The sequence below is a fragment of the Petaurus breviceps genome, unplaced genomic scaffold, assembly GCF_028583685.1.
Source record: "Petaurus breviceps papuanus isolate PSGF00001 unplaced genomic scaffold, PetGlider_PUasm1.0 175, whole genome shotgun sequence".
In the NCBI taxonomy this organism is placed as follows: Eukaryota; Metazoa; Chordata; class Mammalia; order Diprotodontia; family Petauridae; genus Petaurus; species Petaurus breviceps.
The window spans coordinates 7,482,213-7,494,358 of record NW_027185764.1 but is presented as its reverse complement, the minus strand read 5'-3'; the positions used below and the strand labels follow the sequence as shown (position 1 = coordinate 7,494,358).

General features: G+C 39.5%; 1 long non-coding RNA gene across 1 annotated transcript in view; it reads right to left on the bottom strand.

Annotated features, from left to right (window-relative positions):
• Nucleotides 1-2,672, bottom strand: part of LOC138159028 (uncharacterized) — an 11,990-nt gene extending 9,318 nt beyond the window's left edge. The window contains exon 1 of the long non-coding RNA XR_011167775.1: nucleotides 2,217-2,672. This is a non-coding gene — a long non-coding RNA (uncharacterized lncRNA). The remainder of the gene's footprint in view (nucleotides 1-2,216) is intronic.
• Between the last annotated feature and the right edge of the window lie 9,474 nt (nucleotides 2,673-12,146).

Here is a 12,146-nt window from a genome sequence, read left to right as displayed (position 1 = left end):
AGGAAAGGAAAGGAAAGGAAAGGAAAGGAAAGGAAAGGAAAGGAAAGAATGGAGGAGGGAGGGAAGAATTTAAAAAACATGACTCTTCCCTGCAGTCCACTCCCTCCATCAGTTGTCTGCCAGGTTTAATGTCCAATCCAAATCTCTTCCCAGCCTGAAGAAGGCTCTAACAAATCCCTGCTCCTGGACAATGATGGTCTCTATTATCCCTGCTTGCTGAACCTATCCCAAAGAGGGGATGAACCCAGACAGGACCAAGCCCAGACAGGGCAAAGCAGGGAGTTTCTGGCTGATGCCTCCTCTCTCCTTCCCTGTTTCCAGGCATCCTGTGTCCTCATAGTATTTCCTAGCTTTGAAGACTCTCCCCTCTTGGAGCCCATCTGCCCTTCCTGCCATCCACTGTCACCACATCATGGTGCCTCACCACCCAGAGAAGGAAGATGGCACCCAAGCCTGAACTCACAGGTGGCTAGGAGCAACAAACTAGAGACATTTGTTCTCTCTGATACAGATGGAGCCAGGCCAATAGATGTTAAAGGGCTCCGAGTAGCTGGTGAAAGCTCCAGGCTCTAACCCTAAGAAAGATCAGGGAAATGGTATCTGAGGGCAAAGGATATGTGGAGGACAGAGCAGATCTTGCCTTCCTTCCACCTGGGAACTTTGATTTTAGATGGCAGCACCTTCAAAGTGAGGTACACTAGCAGAGACGAATGTGGGGAATGGGAAAGAGGAAAGCTGTTCAAAGCCCAGGTGGTGTCAGCAACATCTCACCGTACAATGTGTGCCCCTTTAGTATAGCAGCAATTCAGCAAACAGGCACTCGGCAGGCACTCAGCACATATTTGAATGGAATCCTCTACAGCCAAAGGACTACTAATCGTCCAGCAGCCAGACCCAACTAAAGCATTCATAACAGACAATGTCCAATGACTTCCTCTTGGGGGGATTTGCCTCTTAAAAGGAGTCTTCTGAAAGCAGAATGTTTTAAGTCAAGGCAATGAAACTCTTATAGAGGGTATATCAGACAATGAGAGAGAGAGATTTGGGGGTAGACAACATTTTCAGGGTGCCTCAAATTCTACCATCTAGGCTGACACCTATTTGCCTTTGGCTAAGATCCACCTTGGCCCCAAAGCCTGGGCCAATGTCGTGAAGGTAGCCCAACTCCAAAAGAATTATGGGCAAGGCCCCAGAAGAGACTGCCCTTTCAAGGATCCCTCCATAGAAATAGGATGAAGCAAATACTAACTTCTACTTTTTAGGAGGGTGGGAAATGTGATGAAGAGTAGCAGCTGCAATAGAGCTCACCACGGCCAACCAAGCAGTTAGCAAACACATCTATCTTAAGGGCTTACTGTGTGACAGATACTGTAGGCTCTGGGCATGCCAAGTACAGCAAAAACACATTCCCTGCTCTCGAGGAGCTCAGTTATAATGGGAGAGATAGTGCAAACTCTTATATATAATATATAGGGATGTGTGTGTGCATGTATATAGTAAGATATATGATATATAGTAGAGTGCACAGTGAATAGAGTGCTGAGCCTGGAATCAGGAAGACCTGAGTTCAAATCCAGACTCAAACACTTACTAGCTCTGTAATTCTGGGAAGTCACTTAATTTCTGTTTGCCTCAGTTTCCTCAACTCTAAAATTGGGATAATAATAGCACCTACCATACAGGGTCATTGTGAGGATGACATGTGATCATCATTGTAATGTGCCTGGCACGGGGTGGGCATCCTATGACCACTTGTGGCCTTCTAGGTCCTTGAGTGCTGACTTTTGACTGAGTCCAGATTTTACAGAACAAATCCTTTTATTAAGGGAATTTGTTCCATGAAGTTTGGATTCAGTCAAAGGGCTGCACTTGAAGATCTAGAGGGTCACGTATGGCCTTGAGGCTACAGGTTCCCCACCCCTGGTGTGCATGCATGCCTACATGCATATATACATGTGCGCATATGTGTCATGTGTGCATTTACATGTATCATATATCATATAATATAGCATAGTGAGTGCTGTATAAATATGGGTTGTTTTATTATGTACACATGTGGGTGTTTGTATGTTTATCAATATATGAATGTATGTACACATAAATGTGTGTGTGAGCTAGATGGCTCAATAGATTCCAGGTTCAAAGTGCTAAACCTGGAATCAGGAAGACCTGAATTCAAATCCAGACTCTAAAATGGAGATAATAATAGCACGTACCTCCCAGGGTCCTTGTGAGGTGTTCACGAAGTGCTTTGCACAGTGCCCGGGGCATAGTAAGCGCTGTCTGAATGCTGCTCTTGCTGAGTGGATGAGGCCGCTATCCAGGGGGAAGGAGGGTGGATTCTGTCCTCCCTCAGCTGGGGATGTAGATGGTGCGAGGGGCAGCTGAGGAAGCCGGTTCTCAGCTGCTGTTGGACCTTCCTTCTCCCAGGCAGTGCAACCTGGGCCTGGCTGCAGCAAAGCCTAATTGAGCAGATGGATTTTCTTTTGGCAGATAAAGATGTAAACTGAACCCGATTACTGGGCTCGCGATTGGATTTCCTGGGGCCAGGAGCTCAGTTCTCCCTCCTTCTCCCCCCTTCGTGTCTTGTTCAATCAATTTACAGCAAATCGTGACAGGTGGTGCCGGGAACAAAGAGGCAACAGCTGTTTCTGGCCCTCCTATTGGCCCAAATGAGTCCTTTTAATTAATGAGCAGGTTTGGTGGGAGAAGGGGAGAAGGTTTGAAACACATTAATTAAAAGCTGAGGTGACTTGGGAGACTCTTTTCAGGGGATTTTAGGTTCCTTTTGCTGAAAGCCTCTCTCATAGGCCACCTGGGAGGGCTCAGCTATTGGTAACAATAACTTGAACAGGCAGCGTGGCATCTTAGAAAGACTGCAAAACTTGGAGCCAGATGACCCAGGTATGAATCCTGGCTTGAGCTTCAAGAAAGTCACTTCTTATTGAAGTATATAAGGCACTGAACTTTGATCCAAGAAGACCTGAGTTCAAATCTCACCTCAGGCACTAATTAGTCATATGACCCTAGACAAATTACTTAACCTCTCTGTGCCTCAATTTCTTCACCTATAAAATAAAGAATTAGACTCAATGCCCTCTAAGGTCCCTTCCAAATCTTAACTACAATCCTGAGCCCTCTCTGGGAGAAGGCTAGACTGGATAATCTCTAACTATCTCTTCTAATACAAATCCTATGAAGCTTTAAGATAATCATGCTTTTATAAGTAGCATTTTTTGAGGGGGGAAGCCAAAGCAATTGGGGTTAAATGACTTGCCCAAGGTCACATAGCTAGTGTCATGCATCTGAGGTTGCATTTGAACTCAGGTCCTGACTTCAGGGCTGGTGCTCTATTCACTGCGCCACCTAGCTGCCCCTGTAAGTAGCATGTTAAGGTTTGCAAACACTTTAACAAGTATCATTTCATTTTATCTTCACAGCAACCTTATATAGTAGGCCAATGTACAGTAGGAGCTATAATTATCTCCATTTTAGAGTTGAGGAAACAGAGGCAAATGAAGCTTAAGTGACTTGACCAGTGTCACACAGACAGTAAAATCTGAGACTGGATTTGAACTCAGGTCTTCTGGATTCCAAGTCCACTGTGTCACCTGGCTGCCTCTAAAATAATAACTAGAATGTAGAGGTTTGTGATACACTTTACACTTTACTAAATGTTTTACATGTGTTAAATCATCTTCACTGTATTATACTATACTGTACTGTACTATACTATACTATATACTATATCCTACATTATGCTAAGCCATAACATATCATATCATACAATACTACACTAGTCAGGAGGGACAATTGAGTGGCACAGTAGACAGAGCAGCAAGGCCTGGGGTCAGGACGACCTGAGTTCAGATCCAGCCTCAGATATTGCATGACTCTACATGACACAAACAGCTGCGTGACCCCTTAACCCTGTTTGCCTCAATTTCTTCATCTGTAAAGTGAGCTAGAGAAAGGAATGGCAAACTCCTCCAGTATCTTTATGTAGAACACCCAAATGGGGTCATGAAGAGTAGGGCATAAGTAAATAACAACAATTGGTCAGGAATCGAGGGAGGCAAAACAAGTAGCATCTATACATCACCATAGGTTTGCAAAGTACTTTAAATACATTATCTCATTTGAGACCATAACAGCCCTATGAAGTAGGCACTAGAATTGCCCCCATTTTATAGATGAAGAAACTAAGGCACAGAGAAGACTTACTAAGGGCTAAAGAGCTAATAAAAGTATCCAAGGCAAAATTAGGAACCTGACCCCAAGTCCAGTATCCTACCCACTATTGTACTTACTCTACAGTTGCCTCACCCACACATTAAAGGTTAAACATGGTAGCAGAGGTCAGCAAAAGAAAAAAGATCCAAAATCCAAGCAGATGGGTAAGTTAGGTCAAGCCATCAGTGACCAGAGCACAGGGATGGGAAACTGACTCAGCTTCAGCCAGGAGCCCCAGAAAATGCTCCAAAAAGGAATGACCCTAAGCCCAAAGGCTGAAGTGAGGGCGCGACTGCCCTTGGTTGGGCAAAGGCTAAGACAACAATAATGGCCGCACATGGGTTCTGACAATTGAGTCAAGATCTGCTGAACTCACAGAAATTGAAATTCCCAAGAATCATAGGGTTTAAGGGCATTAGAGGGTGGATAGGTGGCATAGTGAATAGAGCACTGATCCTGGACTCAAGAGGACTTGAGTTCAAATCCGACCTCAGACACAATATTCACTAGCCTTGTGACCTTGGGCAAGTCACTTAACCCTAATTGCCCTGCCTTCCCCCCTCCAAAAAAAAAGTTTAAAAAAAAGGGCAGTAGAAGTCATTTAGACTATTCCTGTCATCTTACCAATGGAGAAACTGAGTCCCAGGGAGGAGAAACTTCTTGTTCAGAGTCAGGCAGGTAGCAATTAGCAAAGCCAAGATTTTAATCTAAGGCACTGCCTCCAAATCCAATGTATTTTCAATTAAATCATGCTGCCTCTATATTTTGTTTCCCTCCTTTTAATCAAACTTGTTTCACCAATACCATAAATTTCATTCTTGCAAATGGGAAATTGGTCTAGGTATCCTGGGGATGGAAATATACCATGCATACATTTTCCCAGATTTGATTGTCAGGATATCAGATAAATAATTAATTAATCAAGTAGTGAGAAGCTATTGAGTAATTATCATGTGTTTAGTGCTATACTAAGCACTTAGGGGGATTCTTCCTTGAATCTCCATTTTAAGGAAGGACCCAGACCAGTCATCCCTCATTCTCCAGACTCTACCACTTTGCCCCCACATGAATACCTCCTCTTGTCCTACCCCTTGCTTTCTTTTCTTTTTTCAATTTTCAATTTATTTTTAATTCATTTTTTAAAAAATTTTGAGTTCTGGATTCTCTCCCTCCCTCCTACCCTTCCCCCACTCATTGTGAAGGCAAGAAATGTGATATCAATTATACATTTGAAATCATGCAGAACATATTTCCTTATCAGTCATGTTGCCCAAAAAAAGCAAGAAAAATAAAGTGAAAAAAAATTATGCTTCAATCTGCATTCATACTCCAACAGCTCTTTCCCTGGAGATGTCTTTAATCATTGTATTGATCAGAATAACTAAGTCATACATGGTTGATCATCATATAATATTGCTGTTACTGTATACAATGTTTCTCTGTTCTACTCATTTCACTATTAGTTCATATAAGTCTTTCGAGGTTTTTCTGAAAGCATCCTGCTCATAATTTAAAAAAAAAACAATTTTTATTTAAAATTTTCAGTTCCAAATTCTATCCTCTACTCACCCCTCCCTGAGATGGTCTGCAATCAGATATAGGTTATACATGTGCAATTATGTAAAACATTTCCATATTAGTCATTTTATACAAGAAGACTCAAATAAAAGAAAAAATGAAAGAGAGAAAATGAAAAATAGTGTGCCTCGGTCTGTATTCAATCAGTATCAGTTCTTTCTCTAGAGGCAGATAGTAAGCTCCATCATTAGTCCTTCAGAATTGTCTCAAATCATTGTATTGCTGAGAATAACTAAGTCATTCACAATTCTTCATCATACAATATTGCTGTTACTGTGTACAATGTCCTCCTGGTTCTGTTCACTTCACTATGCATCAGTTCACGTAAGTCTTTCTAGGTTTTTCTTAAATCATACTGCTTTTCATTTTTCAGATTACAATAATATTCCATTACAATCATATACCACAGCTTGTTTAGTTATTGCCCAATTGATGGGCAGCCCTTTGATTTCCAATTCTTAATTACCACAAAAAGAATTACTACAAATTTTTTTTGTACAAATAGGTCCTTTTCCCTTTTTTGAATGTCTTTATGATATAGACCTAGCAGTGGTATTGCTGGATCAAAGGGTTTGTATAGTTTTATAGCCCTTCAGGTATAGCTCCAAATTGCTCTCCGGAATGGTTGGATCAGTTCACAACTCCACCAACAATGTATTGGTATCCCAGTTTTTTCCACATTCCCTCCAACATCCAACATTTTCCTTTTTTGTTATGCTAGCCACTCTGATAGGTATGAGGTGGTATCTCAGAGCTTTTTTCATACAACTATAGATAGCTTATTGTCATATCCTGTGACCATTCATCAATTGAGGAATGACTTATGTTTTTACAAATTTGACTGAGTTCTCTATATATTTGAGAAATGAGGCCTTTATCAGAGATACTTATTGCAAAATTTTTTCCCAGTTTCCTACTTTCCTTACAGTTTTGGTTGCATTGGTTTTGATTTTGCAAAAACTTTTTAATTTTATATAATCAAAATTATCTACTTTACATTTTGTAATGCTGTCTATATCTTCTTTGGTCCTAAATTCTTCCCTTATCCAAAAATCTGAGAGATAAACTATTCTATGCTTTCTTAATTTGCTTATGGTATCACCCTCGATGTGTAAATTATGTATGCATTTTGACCTTTTCTTGGTATACAGTGCAAGATATTGGTCTATACCTAGTCTCTGCCATATTCTTTTCCAGTTTTCCCAACAGTTTTTGTCAAATTATGAGTTTTTGTTTCAAATGGTTGGATCTTTGGGTTTATCATATACTAGATTACTGTGGTTATTTACTATAATGTGATTTGTACCTAATCTATTCCACTGATCCACCACTCTATATTTTAGCCAGTACATGATTGTTTTCATAATTATTGCTTTATAATACAGTTTGAGAACTGGTTGGGCTAGACCACCTTCTTTCACATTTTTTCATTGATTCCCTTGATATCCTTGAGTTTTTATTCTTCCAGGTGAATTTTGTTACTATTTTTTCTAACTACAAAATAATTTTTCATTGTTTTGTATCACACTGGACAAATAGATTAATTTAGGTAGAATTGTCATTTTTATTATATTGGCTCAGTCTACCCATAAGCAATTAATATTTTCCCAATTGTTTAGATCTGACTTTATTGGTGTGAAGGGTTTTGTGCTACTTATAATTTCTTACAGTACAATATTATTCCATCACAATCATATATCCCAGCTAATTTCCAGTTCTCTTCCACCACAAAAAAAAAGAGCTGCTATATATGTTTTTGTACAAATAGCTCCCTTTGCTTTTTTTTCTTTTGTTTTTCTCTGGGATACAGACCCAGTAGCCATGTTACTGTATAAAAGGGTATAAACAATTTTATAGCCATTTGGTCATAGTTCCAAATTGCTCTCCAGAATGTTTGAATTAGTTCACAACTCCACCAACAGTGCATTTGTGTCCCAATTTTTTCCACATTCCCTTCAGCATTTGTAATTTTCCTTTTCTTTCATATTAGCCCATGTGGTAGGTGTGAGAACACCCCTGCCTTTCAACTCTTCTTTTATGTGGTACCTTCCTCAATTAGAATGTCAGCTCCTTAAGAAAATTCCGCTCAGCTGTCACAGTGATTTTTCCAAAGGGTAAGTCTGATCATATCACCCTACTACTCCAGTGGCTCCCTATTACCTTCAGGATCGAATTGTTATAGTTATACTTAGTTCTTAACTCTAGTACTGACTCTCAGGACTTCTCCTCCTGTCCATTTGCTCTTGCTCTCTCATACCCCACTTTTCAGTGCCCTTTTATTGTGTTGTCTTCCTCCATTAAAATGTATGCTCCTCGGCGGCAAGAACCATCTTTCTTGTTGCTTGTATCTGTATTCTCAAATCTTAGGACAATGCCTAGCATATGCTGTCTGTCTATCTGTCTGTCTGTCTGTCTCTCTGTTGTCCATCATTTATACATCTATCATCTATCTATCTATCTATCTATCTATCTACCTACCTACCTAGCTATCTTTCCTCTAATCTATCTCCTCCATCTACCTTATCTGTTTAGTTCCTATCTAATCTGTTTTAGCTCTCTATCTAGTATTTATCAATCTGATCTATCATCTATCTATCTACTCTGTTTATCTGGCTATCTTATTTGTCTGTGTAGTATTTACGTATCTGTTTTATCTATATATCTGTCTAGCACCTATCTATCTAATCTGTCCTGTCTATCATCTGTCTAATCTATCTTGGCTAACAACTATCTATCCAATCTATCTCATCTGTCTAGCATCTATCTAATCTCTCATACTAGCTAGCTAGCTATCCATCTCTCTAGCTCAGCCCGGGGTTTATTTTTTTTTTGCTTTTTTTTTTGGAGGGGCAATTGGGGTTAAGTGACTTGCCCAAGGTCACACGGCTAGTTTCTGTGTGTGTTAAGTGTCTGAGGCCAGATTGGAACTCAGGTCTTCCTGACTCCAGGGCCAGTGCTCTATTCATTGCACCACCTAGCCTCCCCATCAGCCTGGGATTTAAAGCTCTTCCTAACTTGGCCCCTTCCTACCTTCCCTACCTTTACTGCCCTCCATATACTCTACCATCCAGGTACAGAAACTTATTCATTTTCACTCAAAGGCAATGCTTCATCTCCCATCTTCCATACTGGTACATTTGCATGAGCATCATGACCACTATGCCTGAAATGCTCAGCCCCTTCATGTCCATGTCCACCTCTTAGCTAACTTGACTTCCTACAAGACTCAGCTCACACTCATACTCAGGAGGCCTTTACTGCCACCCCCCATCTGCTAGTGCTTTCCTCCTCTGAGATCACCTTCCATCTACTCTTGAAATCTTTCTTGTTGCTTATATTTGTATTCTCAGATCTTAGCACAGTGTCTGGCACATACCATCTATCTCTATCTATCCTCTATCTTATCTGTTTAATATCCATCTTATCTGTCTATCTAGTATCTATCTAATCTAATCTATGGTCTACATAGTATTTAATTAATCTAATCTTATCTCCCTAGCACCTATCTATCTAATCTACCTAATTATTTTGACAGGATGTCACTTTGACTAGAATACAAGCTCCTTGAGGGCAGAGACTAGTTCTACATCCCCAGAGTTTATCACAAGGCCTGGTGCAAGTTTCTTGACTGACTGAATCTTGCTGGCAACTTTCTGTATTGTCACCACCATGGCAATAAGATAAGATTCACTCTCACTGGAGGACAAAGAGGAGGAAGGTCAGAACAAGAGGGAAAGTTTCCTAACTGGGGGATCCAGATGGGATTCCTTTACCTGTCTTAGACACTTAACTAGCAATGTAACTTCTGTCCATCTGAGTTTCTTTATCTGTAAGATGGGAATAATAATAGAATTTTCCTCCAAGGATTGTCTTGAAGATAAAATGAGATCATATATGTATAGAACTTTGCAAACCTTTAAGTACCATATAAATGCCAGCTATTACTTCCATCACCTAGAAAGGAGACTGAATTTGGGGTCAGAAAACCTAGATTTGTGTCCTAGATCTGCTACTTACTGGCTATGAGACCCTGAATTTTTCTTTGAGCCTCAACTTCCTCAGCTGTTAAGTGGTAATAATGATAACATTTGCCCAACCTCTCTCAGGTTTTGTGTTGTTGTTTTAAGGAAGGGTGCTATGGAAAAAGGGGGGACAAAAACACTTCTAACTCTCAAGGAAGTTATCTTCTAATGGGAAGGCAGTGAGAACAGCACAGAATAACTAAGCACATACAAGATTTATATAAAGTAGACAGAAGGCAATGTCAGAGGAGAAAGCTCTAGCAGTTGGTAGTACCAGGAGAAGGAAACCATTCCTACTACCAAGGACCTTACATTCTAATAGAATAGACATGATGCAAATTATTGGTAGGGGAGCAGAAGTACAGCTAAGCTACCCATACCCATAGCCAACACTTCCAAACAAATTTAGAAAATGCACCAGACTGAGTTCTGATTGGGAAATCCTAGGGAAAAAATCTTAGTGATTCATTTTTCCGCATAGATCAACATAGAAAGACAGATAAAGAAGTCTGTTGACATTGGAGTTGGGAGACAACAGGATGTCTAGCCAGGAAGCCACAAGGAGCATTCCAGTCCAGGAGGAGGCTTTGCACCAGATTGAGAAGAGGTTCCAAATCCAGAAAAGGGGCTCCATTGTGGGTATAGCACAGGAACAGATGCCAACTATTAGCTCTGTTGCTCACTGCCTAGTTCCAGATCACAGAACTCAGTGAGCTTAGTGACATAGTCATATAGGCTAAGTGAAGAGGGAACCTGAACCTAGGGACATCATTCCAGAGTTAGGAGACAAAATTAGATTTTGTCCTGGATCAGACGACTTTGGGAACACAGAACACTTGCAGGTCCCCAGCCTGAGTCAGCCCTGAGATGATGTAAAAATAACACTCAATATCCCAAGAAGACAACAGCAGAACCAACCCAGACATTCCCTCCAGAATTGTGGAGATCTCAGTCCTACATAAATTTTGAAATCAGAAAGTAGGATGGAAGAACAAGAAAATTAAAAAAAAATCTTATCATAAAAGTTATTATTGTGATAGGGATGCTCAAGACATATCCAGAAGAGAATGACTTCAAAACATCTACGAGTAAAATATCAAAAGAAAAACACAGCCTGGGTACAGTTCAATAAGAATTTCTGGGAAAAAAATGAAGCAAGAGTTTCAGATGTTTTTATAAATTAAATGAGAGCACTAGAGGGAATTTTTTTTAAAAGAAATGAGAGCTATGGAAGAAAGAACTGAAAAGGAAATTAACATCTTGACACAAGAGGTTCACAACCTTACCCAAGCAAAGAGATCCATGAAAATTAAAATGAACCAAATAGAAAATAATCACTCTGTGAAGCAAGAAATATTAAAATAAAGTCAAGAAACTAAAAAATATAAGAAAATATAAGATATTTCATAGCAAAAGCAATTGATCTGGAAAACAGATCAAGGAAAGGTCATTTAAGAACCATTGTACTAATGGCTTTTGAACCATTACCAAAAAAAAGAGCCTAGGTGACATATTTCAAGAAATAATCCAAGAAAACTGCCCAGATCTCTTAGAACCAGAGGGCAGAGTGGAAATAGAAAGAATCCCTTGGTCATCTCCTGAAAGAAACCTTAAAATGAAAACTTCCAGGACTATTATAACCAAAATCCAGAGCTCCCAAATAAAAGAAAAAAATATTCAAGCAGCCAGAAAGAAAGAATTCACGTACTGAGGAAAAAAAGTCAGGATCAAATATAATTTAACAGTCACTACTATAAAGGTCTGGAGAGCTTAGATGATATCCCAGAAGGCAAAAGATATAGGCTTACAATTAAGAATAACTTACCAACCTAGCCATGTAACCTTGGCCAAGTTACTTAATCCCAATTGCCCTCCAAAAGGCAATAATAATAATAATAATAACTTACCTGCAAAAACCGAGTAGAACTCTGCAAGAAGAAAAAAAAATGGAATTTTAATGAAATAGAGAATTTCTAAGCATTCTCAATGAAAAATAAAAACAAAAATAACAAAGTTACCTAGAAGTTTCAAAATGCAAACACAAGCATTAAGGAAACAAAAATGTAAATTTGAGTGAGTACTCATAAAGGACTAAACAGAAATAAATCATTTACATTCTAATATGGAGAGAGGACATACATCTCCTCAGAATCCTAATCAAATTCTAATTAAAGATATATAAAAATATTTATAGCAACTCTTTTTGTGGTGGAAAAGAATAGAAAACTGAGGGGGTGCCCATCAATTGGGCAATGGCTGAGCAAGCTATGGTATATAAGTATGATGAAATACTACTGTTCTGTAAGAATCGAT